Raw genomic sequence first — 18,366 nt, forward strand, 5'->3', positions numbered from 1 at the left:
TGTTCCACTCCACTAACCACAGAGGGAGTATAGACAACAAGCTCAGATTAGATGCCTAATTTGTAACAGCTGAAGCCAGATGAGATGAATTCCTCCTCCAGTGATTTAGCCAAAGGCATAAAGGAAACAATAGGAGAGCAACACACTAATTTCAGTTTCCCAAATCTCCAGCCAGTTGTTTAACCACTGAAGTGAACTTCCCACTTGAGAGGAGGTGTCAAAGGCTCTTGCCAGAGCAGTTCCAATTTTAACACAACAGAAAACAATGAAAGTTATGCTGACTAATAAGTACAGAGTTGGAAGCTGGAGGGAACAAAAGGGAGATATAAGCTCAAAGCCTTTCCCCCAAACCAGTCAGTTCACAAGATGAATGTTACAGCAGATACACACAGGCTGTATCCTCCCAAGGGAAGAGTGCTGCTAATGGAAGAGCTGTGGGTCCCAACAGCAGGAATAACACATCCAAAAGCAAATTCTGTTCTAGTTTTGCATTATTCACATTTCAGTTTTACTTGTGCCTCTGTATGACTTTATGCTTCTTAGTGCTGTTAGTCACTGTGCCTGAACTGCTCTAATTGATCTAAACAAAGCTCCAATTTTGTAGGATTTTTCATAAAACTCATCAAGTATTTCTTTGATGGACCTGAGGAACCTCTACAGAAGTCATGCTTTGGAGTCCAGAAGTTCAGGGTTCATTACTCAAGCCTGTTGCCCAATTAGTTAGTATCTGAAAACCTCATTCGCCTTCTCAGTTTCTCACAAATCTGACCCTGTTCTGGCAAAACCCTGGGGTCTTACACTTCTAAGTTATTTTCCCTGCTTCTCATTCCCATACACAGAAGGTGACTGTCCTGGCCATGCCCTCTCCTTCACATGGGCTTTGCCCAAGCATTGTTTCATCAAACTTGTTCTGTTGTTAATGGGAGGTTTCTGTTTCTCCCACCATTCATTTCCAAAAGGAGCTTAGCTTAGTTCATCACAGAACAGGATTTTAACCCTGGAGTCTATTACTTACAAGACAATACTCTGACACTTGCCTTTAGCCTGGTGGATTGACATGGGAGGATGACTTCTCTCTAATTTCACTCTCTTTTCTTTTCCTGCAATTTAATTATTTACAGCAGAAATAACACTGGGGCAATGGGGCATGTTGTATGTCTGTGTAAAGAACATTATCCATTTTAATAGCTTTGCAGCAATAACAGATTTGGCTTAATTAAATAACTGCATTAGCACTTCTACTTAGCTGCACTAACCTACCCACTTGCAAACTGCAGAGGTTGCTGTAGATGCAAACTCATCAAATTCCAGTATGGTTGCAACTTTGAGGCACACTGGATTTGTTTTCCAACATGTTCTGAATCTTCTTTATAGTCCAGTGAAGTAGCTTTGTCTCTGCCTGCACCCCAAATTCCTCTGTTGAATATTTTTACAAGTAACTAAACCTTTAGCTGATTTATTGTTGTTGTTATTATTGTTATTATGTTTTATTTATGCTTGATGCTTTTGAAAGCTTTTCCAAAATGACTGAAGACATGCGCAACAAATAGATGTATTGTCTCAGTAGACTAATGCAATGAGGTCCAGCCATTAGGATTATGAGACAAACCAGGGAAAGAAGACAAATGTCCACGTCCCAGCAGTAGTATACTTCCCCTAGAACTGCCAATACAGTGCCAAGAAGTATGGTCCTTTTTAGTCACACAGGCTCTGGATATGAAATATTGTAATGGGGGAAGGAGGAGGAGAGCAGACCTGGTGTCATGTCAGACAAGTTGTACACACAAAGTCATCAGCATTGATCTCTCGCAGTCTAGGCTGCATTTTAACAAGCAAGTGAAGATGAAAGGATTTCTGTTCCCATTGCAAATCCTTAAAGCCATCCATTTACCCTATCATGTGTTCACTATCAGAAACTGCTCTTCAAAGCTAAACAAAAACTACTGTGCTGCATAAAATTGACAAAGTTAATCGTATGCAGCATGTTTCCTCTACCATAAATATTCCCAAACACCATTTGTTTCTGGATTTCACTCTTCTCTTAACTAAAGAACAGCTACGTTATTGTTTCATCTGTAGCCCAACTGTTTTCTTTACATTTTTACCACTAAATTGAATCTACTGCCAGTAATCTAATTTACATTCAAAATGCACAATATGCCAACATGACCAGACTTCAATAAAATTTTTACTAAAACTCATAAATGCCTTGATTCTGGTGTTTATAGAAATTTTAGACTGTTCATTCCCTGAATGTTATGTCGCTAGCATCCTAAAATCATTTCCATATGAAATAAGAAACATTCTTAGATTCATGCTGCGTCAGGAAATACAAAATATACTGTCACTAGCCATCGCTCTCAAAATCAAAGATTTATCAGTTCTTAACAAAATAATTTGAATTGCATGTCCAGACTGCAGGACTGCAGTAGCATAGGATATTAGCTTCACTCACCTGCTACGATTACTGTCTGCCACGCATCCTGGTCCCTGCATTTCAGATTACAAATGTTTTTTAACCACTTTTGCTTCATTTACTTTTCTTCCTGTGCACAAAACTGCTTGGTTTTGAAATATTACAGAATCCCCTAGGATTCTTGTGAGCACTTCCCATCATGACAGAATCTGCCCAGAGGTATCTTTCCTGCAGAGCTACTTGACTATACCAGGAATATCATTCACTGGAAGCTTGGATTACATTTCTCTGCTGGAAACGGATTGTCAAATTTGTAATTTTGGTGAAAAGAAAACTAACAAGGAATTCATATAAAATTGGGACAGAGGTTTCATGGTGGTCTTTTTTTTTTTTTTTTTTTGCCTTCTAATGTGGAAATGAAGTGGTAGACACAGCTCATTATTGTGCTTTCTAAATATTTTGGCTTGGTTTTTAAGAATAATATTTTCAGGGAGCACTACCTAAAGAGATTTAGATAGTTAAAGTAAGATACTTTTGCTTGCAATTAACTGACTTTCTATCTTATTTTGAAACAAAGCTGGTGAGATGTGTAAAGGCATGTACATGTTCATACATGGGGTATTAGAAATGTTTGGTCTTTCTGAGTCACTCAGCTTTTTTTTTTTTTTTTGCTTTTTTTTTTTTCCAGTTGTCTGTTTACTTCAGAAATGAAGCCTATAATCAATTACTCCCAAAGTTCTTCAACGCAGAGTATTTATTTATGTTTTCCAGACAACCTTTGATCATGAAGAAACTTCACGTTTTACTATAGCAACAACAGGATCAATGGTCAACTTGTTAGTACAGTCATAGTTTCAGCCATACATTGTCCTACAGTGTGAATAATCTGACTCCATAAATAGCTGTTGGTATTTGATATTTACTTACCTCACACTGTCATCTATTTAAAGCTTTTCTTTGCTATTAGGGTCAGAATGGTTCTTGATCCAAGTGGCAGAGTGATCACTCTGGGCCATATTTCACTTTACATCTTATTCTGATAACTTGAGTTTTATATGCTGGCATTGTCCTATGGAGTGGGGGAATATTCATCTTTGTTGTAAGTTTCTTTAGAGCAGAAAAATGCTGAAGAGAGATGAACCGAGACAGAGGCTCCCTCTTGCTTAGATACTGGACCACAGTTGCTTTGTGTAGAAGACAAGGTAGCAGCTGTGTCTTTCAAGAATGAGTCAAATACCTTAGGCTAGTCTTTTTATGTCATCTCTAAATGCATATAATCAGACGAGGAGAGGAGAGGAGAGGAGAGGGAAGACTAAACAGAAATACATTATATTGCTTTGAAATATTCCCAGTTAAGTTATGAATGTGTTTTCCTATATTGGACTCTGGGACAGAATTCTAAGGGATCAATTCTGTATTTGTGTGCATGCCTCTAAATGCATGGTTTGGCTCTGAAGGAAGAAAGAAGTGAGAAGGTCTGGTTTTATGCATAACAGACCATTGCTCAAAGTAGTCCTCTGAAAATTTTAATAGGATTTTTGTGTACAATAGGATTGTTGTACTCCAGGGTGCAACTATTTATGTAAATATAATCATGCTATTTATGTAAGAAATTGAAAGGTTTATAGTAAGAATCAAGTACAATTTCATCCTGAAGGAGTAATCATTTCATTGAGAATACTGAGTTAAGGTTTAACATTTCCTTTTTTCCTTTTCCAAGTGGTTTTTGCTAGCATTCTTATTACACTCAGAGCTACATAAAGTAAACATACATTTTAGCAAAGCCAAAACTGCTGTGCCAACAGAAAGCAATACCCTGCACCTGCTGAGAAAATCTCCTTTCCCAGAGCTTGATTTTTGCAAAAGTCCTTGCTGGGACATGGAAGATCTAAGGTATCTCATCCAATCAGCAAACACCACAGACCTTCTGAAAACCAGAACTCTCTGCATGCTGTGGGGAGAGCAACACCAGGTACTTAAAATAGTGTACAGAACTACACAGGAGATAGTGGGTTGTTTTATTTCTGGACTCTTATTTAAATGTCAAGCGTCTGCTCTTATTCACCTTGTTTGTGCAACAACAGGGTTGAACCTTGACATAACCATGACATTAAACATGCGGTTTCTTTGCTGAAGTACTCTCCACTTGCTCCATTCACTTACTAGAGTCTAAAGGTATGGTCTTTATCCTCTCTACAAGGTATGTCAACAGAGATTTTATGGTGTCTTGAAGTGGTAACCTGAAGCAATAATGTGGCACACTTGGCTATTGTACCAAAGGAAACCCTCTGGTGCCTGGGGAGAATAATCAAGTAAAAAAACTTAGTGTTAAACCTAATGAAATAGTTCCTTCTTATTCATCAGGAGATTTCAGTCTTGGTATAAGTTTACCAAGCCAGGTATTGAGGAAAAGTTATATTAAAAGTTTTAAGAAGAAACGTGATAATCCTACCAAGGAACAAAATGAGGCAGTTCCTGGAAACTGAGAAATGTATAGTAAGGCTCTCTGGATGTCCAGTTATGAAGAGGGTAATGAGAGATGATTGAGTGGTAGTAAGTTCTTAATGTATTTGTATACATATATAATATTGAACCAATATTTGATTACTTGAGAGACCAGGAGAGACTTTTTCCACACTGTTCTGTTGCACAAGTTGATACTGATCTGCTGTTTTTTTCCCTACCTGTAAAGCACTGCATTTACTGACAGTAGTGACAAGATATATAATCATATAATAAAATAATAGAATGGCTTGGAGTTGGAATGGACCTTAAAGATCACCCAGTTCCAACCCCTCCAATGGGGGATGGGCTGCCACCCACTAGTTCAGGATGCCCAGGGTCCCATCCAATTTGTACTAAAGGCAGTATATAGGCAAAGACTCTTAGAGTTTATACTAGTACTAGTCCAAAAGATTTTTTTGTTGTTGTTGTTCTTTTTTCTGTGATAAATATTGTAGGAATAGTGGGAAATCCTGCTAAATCCTCCTTTGAAGCTTGCAGCATGAGCCCAACTACCTGAAGTTCACTTTCCTGAAGCATCCAGGACCTTCAGTTCTCTTATATTATCTGTCACGATCAGTACCAAAACTATTAGGTAAGGTGTTTTCTTGCATTGTCCTTTTCATTCCTCCTATAAAATAGATCTCAAATTGATTACAGGGTGTTGAAACCTGCTGATTTGCAGAGTACATGAAGCAGAAGTTCTTCAAATCAGAGAGCTGGCTGTTGTAGGGAGCCTTAACTCAGTGATCCAAAGAGTGCTCTGCACATCTCAAGACTAATGACACTGGATTAATATGCTTGACAGAATAAAACTCCATTTTCCAGAAGATCCACTCTTCTGCTTGGGCAGAATTAGAAAAAAGCGTTCAGGATGACCCCAGCCATAATAAACTATTGGTTGAAGGACAGTGTGTGACTAAAAAATGTCCAATAAGATTGTTTTGGAATTTGTAGCTCAGGCTATAAATTCTAAGGACACATTTTTTACAAGAAAAAATGTAGAGCAGTAGACTAAATTTATTGGTAAATTTAGCTTAAATGACATGTTGTAGAACAGTAAGCTTCAGAAGTCAGACATCTAAGCACAAAACACATAGGTCTTGTTTATGACCTGGGAAACGCTACCTCTGAAGGGATGTAGGGGTGTCTGTGGATATTCATGTGAATATCAACTCCAGCACTGTCTCTGATGGGCAAGTACATCTCTGGAGTGAGTACCAACGGGACAATTGAATGAGAGGTTGTAGAATCCTATGTCTGGGCACTCAGACAGCTACAAAGCCATCCAAGCTGCTTCAAGTTAAGTATCTGTACAGGCCACACACATATGATGATTGGCTTTGTCAGTTTTGGAAAGAAAAAGATGTGCAAGATCCAGAGGATGAAAGATGAATCTGGATATTTAAATCTTCAAATGAGACTCATTTGCCACATGAGGGGATGTAAACTGTACTAGGGGGCTCTGGCATGGGAATGTCACCATGCTGTGGAGGCCTTCTGACACTGGAAACTGCAAACCAAGATTAGAAGGTTGGGTTTGTTTGTTTTTCCTAAAATATATGCTCTAGTTCAACTAGTGTTGTTACTGGTCTTGGAACTGCAGTCAAGCACTCAAAGTGTATTGTCACAGCGGTCTCTTTTGGTCTCTTTTTCAAAACCTATGAGAAAAAAAACACAAAGCTACAACACAAACAATGCTTTGGAGGTTTATTTTGCTACAAAACAAAACCAAAATCCACCAATTTCAACATACACAGCCAATAATTAATTTGATTTCTTCTGTAGTCCACCTCTTTACCCTGCTGCCAGTCTACCTTAGGGCCCAGGGCAGAGGCTGGCGTGCCCAGCACTCTGCTCCAGCACAGCACACTTTTCCACTAAGCAGAGCTCCCAGGATCAAAGCCTCAGACTGGAACCACTTACTTGACCTAAGGATTTCATATGGTTTCTGTGACTGCTAATTAACCTGAAAAATTTGCTGTACCAGAAGAAAGAGATTCATATTTCTCAGTACCCTGAAAACTCATCTTCTCCATACCCATTGTGGTAGATAAATCTCCTGTTGTTGGTGCTAATGAGCCTGACACACATCTAAGCACTACTGACTCCATCCAGCAGAGGGAAGCAGCAAAAAGAGAGCTATATTTGTTGGTTTATCATTATAACAATTACTAAATAGAATAACTAGTTGCTCCCTAAAGAAATATATTCATAGACTGCAGCTAAAGCCAAGCTCCCGACAGACAGATCTTTTCATTTCTACCCATTTACCCGTGTAAACTGTGGGACATTTTATTACACAGAGATGTTTCCTCCAAATCCATCAAGCATTTTAATTTAACCTCACATCTCGGCAAGCAAAAAAAAAAAAAAAAAAAAAAAATCACCACAGATGATACTAAACCTACACTTTTACCTGCCCCTGTAAAATTAAATAAAAAAGCAACAGTGCCACTATTGTGATTCACACGTAATTGAGTGTGCCAACTAATAATCTTTAATATCCACTGCTGACAGAACAGAATTAACTGCATTTTTCCCTGTCCAACTTTCATTTTTTCTCCACGGTGTAAGCCAGTATCTAATCCCATCCTTATATCATTTTGGCTTTATTAACTCAATTGAGGAGAAAGTACTTAGCCTAAAGCAGGTTAGGGTGAGACCTTGAAATAACAATGTTTACACAAGCTAAAGATGTCCTTTGTTGAAGCTCTCCACTGATGCTTGCCAACAAAAGCTTTTCATGCACAAAAGAGTCAATACCGAATTATAGCTAAGCCATGTAATAATTATCCTCATTAGATGTAACCAGAGCATGGATAGGATGAATTCAGTTATAAACTTTGCTAATACTCAGGAAGCATATTCTATATGTAATTTAATAATCATGGAAATAAATACACAATTATTTCTGTCTTTTAGCATGAAGTCTGGTAAAGCAGAGAAGCAATTCACTCTACAGTGAGAAGATGGATCCTTCTTTTTTGCTAGTTTGTTTTTAATTTGTTTTGGTGGGAGCTTTTGAATACTGCATTTAGGTCAGTCTAGGGCTTCCTGAGAGCAAGAGAGCTAGGACACACTGACCACCTCACCTCTAGTGTACCATCCTGGTGGGGAGATGGACATGGGCAGGAAATCCTCTGGGAGCAAGGAGTGAAGATAGGGATGCAATTTCTCCAGAGCAGGTGGGAAGGGAGACAATCCTCTGCAGAAGTCTCCTCTGGACACAAGGAAATTTCCTGTCCTTCTCTCCCTATACTCTCTGAACACATCCTGCCAATTTTTGAAGACTGATCTCTTTTCTCAAGAGACAAGTAATAGGACTTGAGGAAATGGTCTAATTTGTTCCAGTAGAGGTTTATATTGGACATTATTATTTTTATTTTTTTTTCATGGAGAGGGTGGTAAAGCATTGGAATATGCTACCCAGGGAACTGGTTATTCATGAGGTATGTGGACACTGCCCTAAAGGACATGGTTTAGTGATGGTACATAGTACGGCAAGTTGATGGTTGGACTTGGTGATCTTGAAGGCCTTTTCCCACCTAGATGATTCTATCTCAGTCCCAGAGCTGCTTTTCTCCCTTGTTTTTTCTAGTTCTGCCATTGACTGTCTGCATATTTCTCACTGAGCAGTTCACATGTGATTCCTCCAACTTTGCTTTTTTTCTGTAACGGGATAACTTTACCTCCCTATCATAGAATTAACCAGCTGTGTCAAGGTGCTTTGAAAGCATGAAAATGTCATGTTTTTCCTCTTCAGCATTTAAACCCGATGCCAGTTTGCGAATGAAATTTTCCAGAAAATTAGCTTTTGTATGTTGAGAAACTGCAAGGAAACCATTTCTCTGCAGTTCTGGTCAACCCCTGGGAGCTTCTAGCAAACAGAGGAAAATAGAACATATTTCTGCAACTCCAATCCTTACCTTACCTTGCCTGTTCCAACCTCGGAAGTGCTGAACGCAGAGAAATGAGCACATCTGTAGAAGGTCATAGGCAATGGTTCTGAGATAACACCTGCAAAATATTTTTAAATAAAAGGTCAAAGAAAAACAGTGTTCATCACCGTTCACCTCAGAGATGGCATGGCCTGAGGCTCAAGCCCTGCTGTTTTCTATAAGCTTATCCACTCTGAATCAGTGGCATAAATCCCATAACTGCAATGGGATAAGAATCTGCTCCTTTCTAGTGGTGTAACCCTGACACAGCTTTCAAGGCTGTTAGTAATACACTGGTGTGGCAATAATGCAATTCTAAGACTAGCAAGATAAGGAAATAAAACAGGATGAGAAAAACAAACAAACAAACATTTAGGGGATTTATATTTCCCACGTTTACTTCTATACTTTTGAAAAAGTTTTTCACAGACTGATTTTTCAGGTATTGGCACGTTTTTACCTTCATGAGCTTTACAGTGATAAAGTGATTGACAGTTCTTGGAGTGTCAGGAAAAGAGCCCACGTTCCATGGAAAATTTGTCTTCTGAACAACCAGTGTAAGAATGTGTTTGTGTAGTCTGAACATTTCTAAGTACTGAGGCCAAGGAACTAAATTTAATCTCATATTTTAACTTTTCATTGCAGAAATATTTTGTAGTTACATTCAAAGTTATCAACATTTGAGGAATGATGTAAATAAGATCTAACCTCCATGCTATTAAATTAAGTTGCTGCCAGCATTATTATTGGCAGTAAAATTACTTTGATTGCTATCAGCTATAATCAAATATAGGAAAAGCCTGGAATGCCGATATCTTCCACAGTAGTACATTCTTCAACAGTCTTGTGAAAAATAAAAATCTCTGACATGACATATCCATTTAAAATTCTGCTCTACAGTAGCAGATAAAATAATAAATTTTTGAGTTGCTGTACTCTGTGTTTAAGCTCAAGTTATTACTTGATTTTCATTTGTTTCTTTCAACAGTTTAACTCTGTAAGAAAACCATGACTTTGTACACTGAATTAGTCACAAGCCTGAGGCGTGCAGATGCCTAACGCAACTCCTCTGGAGAAACCTCTCCCACTGCTCACTGGGATGAGCATGCTGAAATGGAGAGGACATTTCTTTAGCCTTGAGATCCACATCTTCCCCAATTCCTGCACAGAAATAAGGTGTACCTCTGCTCACATCACTCCAAACACAGGAGTAGCAAATAGATGTATGACCTGAAAGAAAGAAACTCCATTCTGGGGCAGTTTCTCAGTCAGCCCACAGCTAGGCTTCATGCAAACACTACATGAAGTTCCTGGGCTAAGCCTAGTGGTTTCTTCACTTGTGGTTTTCATAGAAGCCAACGGAACAAGAGCTGAGGCTGTAAGCACAGCTGGGTACCAGGCATTTGTCCATCTGCAGAAAGAGCACTGCAGGGCTTGGTGTTCCCTTGGCCCCAAGATACCTGCCTCCTCTCCTCACAAAGACATGTCTCCAAAGATGCCTGAATTCAGACTGTGGCACAAGGAGCAACATCCCCACAGGTGCCCTTGGGGTCTTGGAGATGTTCACATTCATCCCCACTACAGAAAACTCAAGGACTGGGCCACTTCCATATTCCACAAAGTAACGCCACTGGAATAAAAGAAAAAAGAAAAAAAAAAAAAAAGTCTTCATAAAACTTATCCTACAGGGTTTCATCACAGTACCTGGGTTGGTTCAGTCACCCGTTGTTATGAGGAGAGAGGCTGTTGGAAGAGCAGCTCATGTTTGCTTGCTGAGCTCCTTTTTTTCCTCCCAAATACTGTGAAATAATAGTAATAAAGCACTGTATCTGGGTGCCCTGTCACAGGACAGGGATAGTTAAAATTTTCCCTGAGGTTCATGCTTTGTTGCGGAATGCTGAGACTTACAGAGGGGCTGCACAAGTCATTGTGACAGAGTGCTTTTGAAAATGGCTCAGTTGAAACACAAAACACACAGAGCATCCCCATAACTAATCTGACACTGTCTCTGACCCAGCTGTGAGTACAAGTTCAGGAACAAACAAAGCTCTCTTTTAAACTACATGCTTCTAACAATTACGCACTGCAGTCTCACCTCCAGAGGTAAACCAGCTTTCCTCTCCCAGCTGATGAACAGTGTGTGTCGTAAAATTCAATCAGATACCGGATATTCAGTACCTATGAGACGGCATAGGTGCCACAGGGGCTAAATTCAGCCCAGAATAATGCAACAGCCGTTGTTAGAATTAAGCCTTGAATAAGAAAGGGCAGGTATTTTTAATAGATAATTATTTTTTATTAGGTGCAATTATGAGTGTTGAAAGGACAAATGTTATTTTATATAAGTGTAGGGGAAGTGCCTGATTCTGTGCTACTTCTAAATTAATTCTATCAGCTGATTCCTCTCTTCAAAGCTCCACAAGGTTGAAGCACAAGGCTGTAATTTACAAACCCAGGGCCATAGGAAAAAGCTCATGTGCACTTGTGCCCCACAGCAGCCACTCTGGACTCAACAGAAGGCTCACACGGCTGCAGCCAGGCACAGACCACTGTCCCTGCCCACCCCAGCTGGGCACAGCTGATTGTCCCATACTCTATATAAAACCAGCACCCAAGCATCCTTTCTTGTCACTCCAAAGAACAGGCAGGCCTGGTGAAGTATTCAATAGCAGCACGCTTTTTGCACCATTTCACATTAAAAGCTTTTCTTCACATTCTGCCAAGGAGGTTAATGTCTGATTTCAATGCATGAAAGACAAAATATGTTGCTTTCAGTTATGCATAGGAAAGCATCTTGTGCAACTGAATTCTTTGTCTGCAGCCCAGGCTTTTCCTGCCTCACAGTGACAGGATCAGGGAAGAATTTTCTGTGACTAATTAGGTTTTAACTTGCCAGAGAGAACATGGACATTGGCAGTCTATTGTATAATAGTGAAGCAAAGTTTGAACTAGATTGAACTTAATTTCCTTTTCACTGAAAGGAAAGAAAGATTAATGAAATATCCCCAAATCCATCCTGTTAGCTTTTATTAAATCAACAAATGAAATTTAACCTCCAATTCTGTTATAAAATCTTTTCCTGTAGATTAAGTTTCTACAAACATAAATGAAGTAGACATACTCTGCTCTGCAACATTTTAGATATGAAAATTACATTACTTCAATCAACATCAATGTTACTTTAGGCAAATGCCATATTAAGAAACAATTATTTCTTGTGTTTCTTTTTACAGTGTTACTTAGGTTTTATTAAATGCCAGAACTTTGCTAGCAATTTCTGAAGGCTGTTTGCTGATATTCCAGCACGTCCTTGCTCCTTTTGCCAATAGCACAGAGTAAACCCTTGAGGAATACAGAGCTCTCTTTTACTAATGTAATACTTCTCATCTGAGGGAATCTAAGTCATGTTCCTGTCTCAGCTCTTCTACTGCTTCTCAGTTCCAGTTATTGCATTAACACCCCACTCCACTTCTACTCCTGAAATCAACAGTTATACCAGAAAGAAAAAATAACCCCCAGCCTCAGTAGGTGAGGCCAGGTACTTCCTCTTGATGTATTTAGTGCTTAAGCATCCTTGGTGGGGAATTAGCTGATCAAGCTTAATGTCTGAACTTATTTTCAGAGATAAGCTTTATGAATCAATGAACGATAGATCTAACTGGAACACCCATGATGACATCTGCACCTTAGGAGTTATTTGCCTGCAAACATTAAAACAAAGGGGTTTGGGAGCTTCATTATTTCTCACCTGATGAGTAAGGCAGAGCTGCAAACAAGAATGTAATGATCACATCATGCATGGGAACTGCTCCAGTCTTGCTGCCCACTGACCAGGCCCTCATGCAGCTGGAGTGGAAATGAGGGGCTCAGTGTAGCCATGCATAGCTGGGGCTCTGTGGGTCCTGCTGATCCTCACAGGAGAGCACTCCCAAGTGCTTACCAGGTCCCTCCAGCTCCCAGACTTCACAGAGTCCAGGGCACATAGGAAGAAGGCTGCTGCCATAGGAATTGAAACATCAACACTATTTACGTCAAACCTCCAGTGCACGGTACTGCACAAGACAATATGAAACTTTATAAAATATTTGAAATGATTGCCAAGAAAGTAGACGCTGCCAATACTCCAGAGCACATCCTCTGGAACTGATTACTTCTAATCCTTTAGAAAATTTATAAATAAAATGATGCCAAGATCGATGGACAAGCCAGGGCACATACTCATGTTTCTAATATACTGCTTTTCCTCCACCCCTTCCCTACTTCATACAAAATACTCTCCTTTTTTAGTAACTTAAGTTGACAATCATCAAAAGAAATCAAACTGCATTTAAATGAACATTCTGAAGCATGTCACAGTGTGTCAGATACTATTGAAATCTACCAGAAGTCTCCAAAACAAGTATTTAAATCTTTTAGTAATGCTTTAATAGAGTGATTATTTAACTTACTAGCAAGAATGCATTTAGCAGGAACACTAGAGGCGTTTACCCTTAGTATTAGCTACTCAATCACAGCCTAATTCCAGAGGCCTAATCTACGTGTTAGTGGGAACACAGCAATTATCTACATTCATTAGAAATTAGAAGGGGGGAAGGTAGGGGAGGAAACTTCAATGGATGGATAATTAGTTTTACATACTACCATTGTTTGCAGGGGGTCAAATCCTTCAGTCAGCACTCTTGAATCCATATTGCCATTGAAGTCAAAGGAGCTTTGACAAAACTGTCCTGTCCTTTCTTGCCACCCAGACCACCAGCTACGATCATTGGGCTGCTTGTCTTAGCCAAGGAGACACAACCTTGTTTTGGCCTTAAATATATTAGAATGGTCTCTCTCTCTCTCATAAGCATCTAGTAAACTAGACCAAATGGATTTCAAATGGATTTCAATAGCCTGCTTGTTGGTAACTGCAGCTGGTGCCTGCTTTGAGTTCTTTATTTTGTGCTTAACACAATACTGCTTTAGAACAGATGGATTTAGCAAAGCTCACTAAGATACTAAATAGAAATAGGGAGTTCTTAAAGCAGCTGGACACAAATTGGGTAAACATGTAATGGAATACCATTTCTCTCATTTTCCATTTCCTAATAAACATGTGATGATTTATCATATAGCTGGAGAACTGACATCCCTCTCAATGGAAAGGTAATGTTACTCTTTAGTATGAGTCATTTATGTCTAATCCCAGATAGAGGAAGGGAACAGGCTACTATTGCAGTATTATTTCTGTAAGCTCATTATAATTACAGCTGTCCTCAAGCTGAAGAATTCAGACATATTCCATGTCTCCAACTTTTACTGTAGCTCTTTGTAGCAGCAGATCTATGTTCATTCTCAGTCAATGCCACATAATAAGATGCTCTGCAGTATCCTGTACCATTATAATCTCCTTTTTTCCTTTGTGCCAGAAATTGGCAAAACCAGTGTTACTCAAGTGTTACTGAACTTGTCTGTTAAGTGTAAGTGACAAGGAATCTGTGCAATATCCATTCACAAATACTTATTCAAAGTGAAGTGTCCCTAAACATCCCAAAGATTATCATTTAGAGATGTTCTGTTTTCAGTATGGACTTAGCATCAAGATAAATATTAAGTACTTCCTGGTATAAAAAGCTTTTGAAATGCTTATAATTCTCTTTCCTCTAAGAACATGCACTGAAATAAGTCTTTCTGCTAGGTCAACTGATAGAGTCTACTTCTAAACAGCAAAATGTGTGAACTCAGCTTGAACAAAACAGACAGAGTGAGCTGTAAAACTTGACTGCTCCTCATACATGATCTATGTTCTCTGCTCAGCGTAATGCCGATCTTTGCAAGGGCTCTGCTGAGGAAGTGCTGGGATGAGAGAAGTCCAGAACCAAGGGGGGTGTGATGGATCCATCCACAGATACATTCAATAAAAGGCTTGATTTCAGCTTCTTTTTGACTACAGAAACAATCTGGAAATGCTGTAAGTGAGAGTAGAGACAAGCAAAAGGGGACAAAATTCACAGAATGTGACTGTGCTGCACAGATGCAATAGGACCACTCCCAAAAACTGAGTGCCAAGCACGGCTTTATGCAGTATGAACCCTTGGCAGATATCTCACCTGCAAGGACACAGTAAAGAAAAAATGTCAAATGAAAAGAACTAGGAAAAAAATCCCCTCTGAAAACAATTTCAAGACTGAAGATAATTAAGGCTGGGGTCTAATTAAATAAGACCTCAGAAGACCATCTAACCCAGCATCCCTGGAACAGCTCTACTATAGAGATTCTTTTAACCAAAGAATCTTCTGTAATGGGGAAGAAAATGGTAAAGATAAAGTAATATTCAAGCATTCCCTTTTGATAGGGTGATATTTCTACAGTTAAACCAGGTATTAGAAAGGACACTGTGATGATGAAGTGCAAAAACTTTATGGTTGAAAGTGAAACAATAATGACTTGTAGTAATTAATTCATGATTCAAAAGTAGCCTGCCTGACAACACTTCTGGAAATCTTTACTACAAACTTACTAAAATATCCAAAAAGGAGGAAGGCAGACACCTTCCATGCTGCCCAAAAAGCAGTTAACCTCTGCATAGCAGAAAGCAGAATCTAAAGATGTGTCCCAGAAAAAAAAGTTGATTACTCACTGAGAGCTTCTTTCAATATGTGGGTTGTTGCTTCCCCACTTTCTGGGTGGTGGTGGTGGTTCTGCTTTCTCATGTATCATCTCAGCCTCAAACACAAACTCATTATTATGTAAAGTACAACATGCAAAGTCAGAATCTAAAACCCTATAATCTTGCAATCCAGCATATGGAAAATGTAAATAGGTGGTATGGAGCGAGAAGCTGTTTTCATCAACTTCAGCCACCAGTTGATGCCCAGAAGAAAAAGTTTTCTTTACCTGCTATCCTTCCACCAAAACAATTTGCAAAGAGCCATCATCCATCCCAAATGAAGCCATCAATTGTTGTATTCAGAAACCTTTGGAAACACAGCTTCAGCTGTGTGAGAAAATGAATTTAAACAATTGTACTGAAATAATTCCTTTTCTTCCCTCCCCCCTCCCCCCCGCCCTTCCTCCCTATGGGCACGAAAACAAAACCACAAGACAATCATTTTGCGGCTACCACTTTACCACTTACTCTCCGTGTAAAACAGGAGCGACCAGGGTGCTGTTTCTACTCCTCCTCTTGCCAATGGTTTGTCTATAGACAAAGGCAACAGGGGAGGGTACGGCAACATTGCATTTCCTAAAACCAAACTTCTGCACAGGGCAAGAGGGTCACTACTCAAAGGGCTTTGTAGACTTAGGTTCTGTTAGTGGTACGGGTGTCCTACTGGAAGGAAAGCTGACTCTAGCCAGATGGCACAGAGCATCAACAGCAGAGTGCAGAGGAGCCTGAAAAAACAGGAACTGAGCTCAGGCAGAAGGAAGAGATTTGGCAGGACAACTGGAGAGGGAACTCAGTTGAGAGATAACAAGTGCTTTCAAAGTTGAAAGCCAGACCTCTCCACATGAGGAATCTCAAGCTTTGGTTCATCAACCTGCTTTGGACAGTTATACTGCAGGACAGCCATTGTTTTGAGAAGCTCTAAAATGCAGCTGCTCAGTGTATTTATCATTTAGCTGTAGCACACTGTATTCCAGGCAGTATTTTTCCACCAACAGTCTGTGTCCAAGCAGTAAAGTCACTTTAAAAGAACCAGTTGAAAATACCCTGTAAAATAACAACTGTACAGTCCTCCACAATTAGGTCAATAGACAGCATACAGTGTTGACGGGGACAGCCCAATATTACAAATAGCACTGCTACAAGCCATGACTGCATTTGGTAGACAATCTCATTTTGCCTTTAAAAATCTCTCATAGGTTTTAAATCAAACTTCAGAGGATCCAAGTGATGGTTTTGCCATTGCATAGTGTGTGTTTACCATGAGATTAATTCTGGTTGTTTGATGTACATGCACTCAAGACAATTCAGAATATTCAACCTAATGGGCCAGCAAAATCTTCTCGTACCATAGTACACCTCAGCAACAATTAGCTGACATACATATACTTCCAGGAAAAAACTTATTTTAATTATCTTTACATGTCAGGTGAAATGATTTAATAAATATTGCATTTCACTTGAATCTTTGTCTATTTTCAGAAATGTGGATATTAGCCTACTTACCCAAGAAAATGAGGCTTTTGCAGTCAAGATGTTTCCCTGTTTGTTTATCTCTGCTCATGCATATGGCCCAGCCCTGGCCATTTTGAACTCCTTACCAAAGTTCAACTAAATCTGAGAGATGGGAAAGGTCTGTAAGATACCTCTATTTTCCTGTGTTTAAAGATAAAAGACAATCTTCCAGAGAAGTGAAACTAATATTTTCCCAAATGAGAGAAAAGCTGCATTATTAGAAACCACAAAACCTATATATGAAAGACTTCACAGGACCATAAAATAGTTCAGGCTATCAGGAACCTCAGGAGGGCTCTTTTGTCCAGTCACCTGAGTGAAGCCATGAGACCAGATCAGGCTGCTCAGGGCATTATCTCTAGGCACATCCCCGGAGAACATCCGAGGATGGAGGCTGCATGGCCTCCCCAGGGAACCTTTCTGCTTCTTTTTGCCCTCACAAGGAGAGGGTGTTCCCCTACACCAAGTATGAGTCCTTACAGTTTCAGCATATACCAGTTGTCTCTTGTTTTCTCACCACACACTGCTGAAAACCTGAGTCTGTCTTCTCTATGGCCTTCCTGCAGGTTCTAGGGTGCTGTTGTGTGCTCCCTTCAAAGCTGTCCTTTCTGCCCACCAAACAAGCCCTGGTCCTACAGCCTTTTCTCAAAGGGCCTGTCCTCTGTTCCTGGGACACGTGCCCTTGAAATGACAGACCCTGTGAAACACTGGCCACCCAGTTGCTGGAGTCAGAGCCTGGCCATGTGGGATAATCCAGCTGTGCTAAGCTGTAGCCAGAGCTGAGAGGCTTCCCTGCACACCAAGAGCAATACAAGACATCTGCTCCCAAAGAACATGTTAGCCGGGCTGACTCTCTTCTCTGTGGTCAGGGCCACAGAATGTCTATTTTAAAGTCTTCTTATTTTAAACATATCTTAGAGGCAAAAAGTTGCCCTCACTGCTTGGCAGCAATAAGGAAAGGGACTGTCACATCCTGACCTCCTGCCAATCCTGTAGCCATAGACATGCACTGAGATGCAGTGCCCTGTGAGTGCTCTCCTGACCCCCAGGAGATGGGGTGCCTTACCAACCTCCTCCAGCCAATCACAGAGCACAGCACAAAATCACAGCCCCATCCCTTTTCTGCAGTGGGGGTTAAAGCCTCATTGCCATTCAGGCACTGATGATCCCAGAAATTACCCAGTTTCAAAGAGGATGAGAAGTCTGTCTGTTCAGTGGGGTATTCCTCATTCTATCTCTGCTTTCTTTAAATACATGTTGTAATGACTTGCTGAAAAACAAGGAAATTTGACATTGTTTTGAAGTTCATGCTGTCTTCAAGGTCCCTACCTTCAATTCGCATGTTG

Source organism: Coturnix japonica, chromosome 5 (genome assembly GCF_001577835.2).
Source record: "Coturnix japonica isolate 7356 chromosome 5, Coturnix japonica 2.1, whole genome shotgun sequence".
In the NCBI taxonomy this organism is placed as follows: Eukaryota; Metazoa; Chordata; class Aves; order Galliformes; family Phasianidae; genus Coturnix; species Coturnix japonica.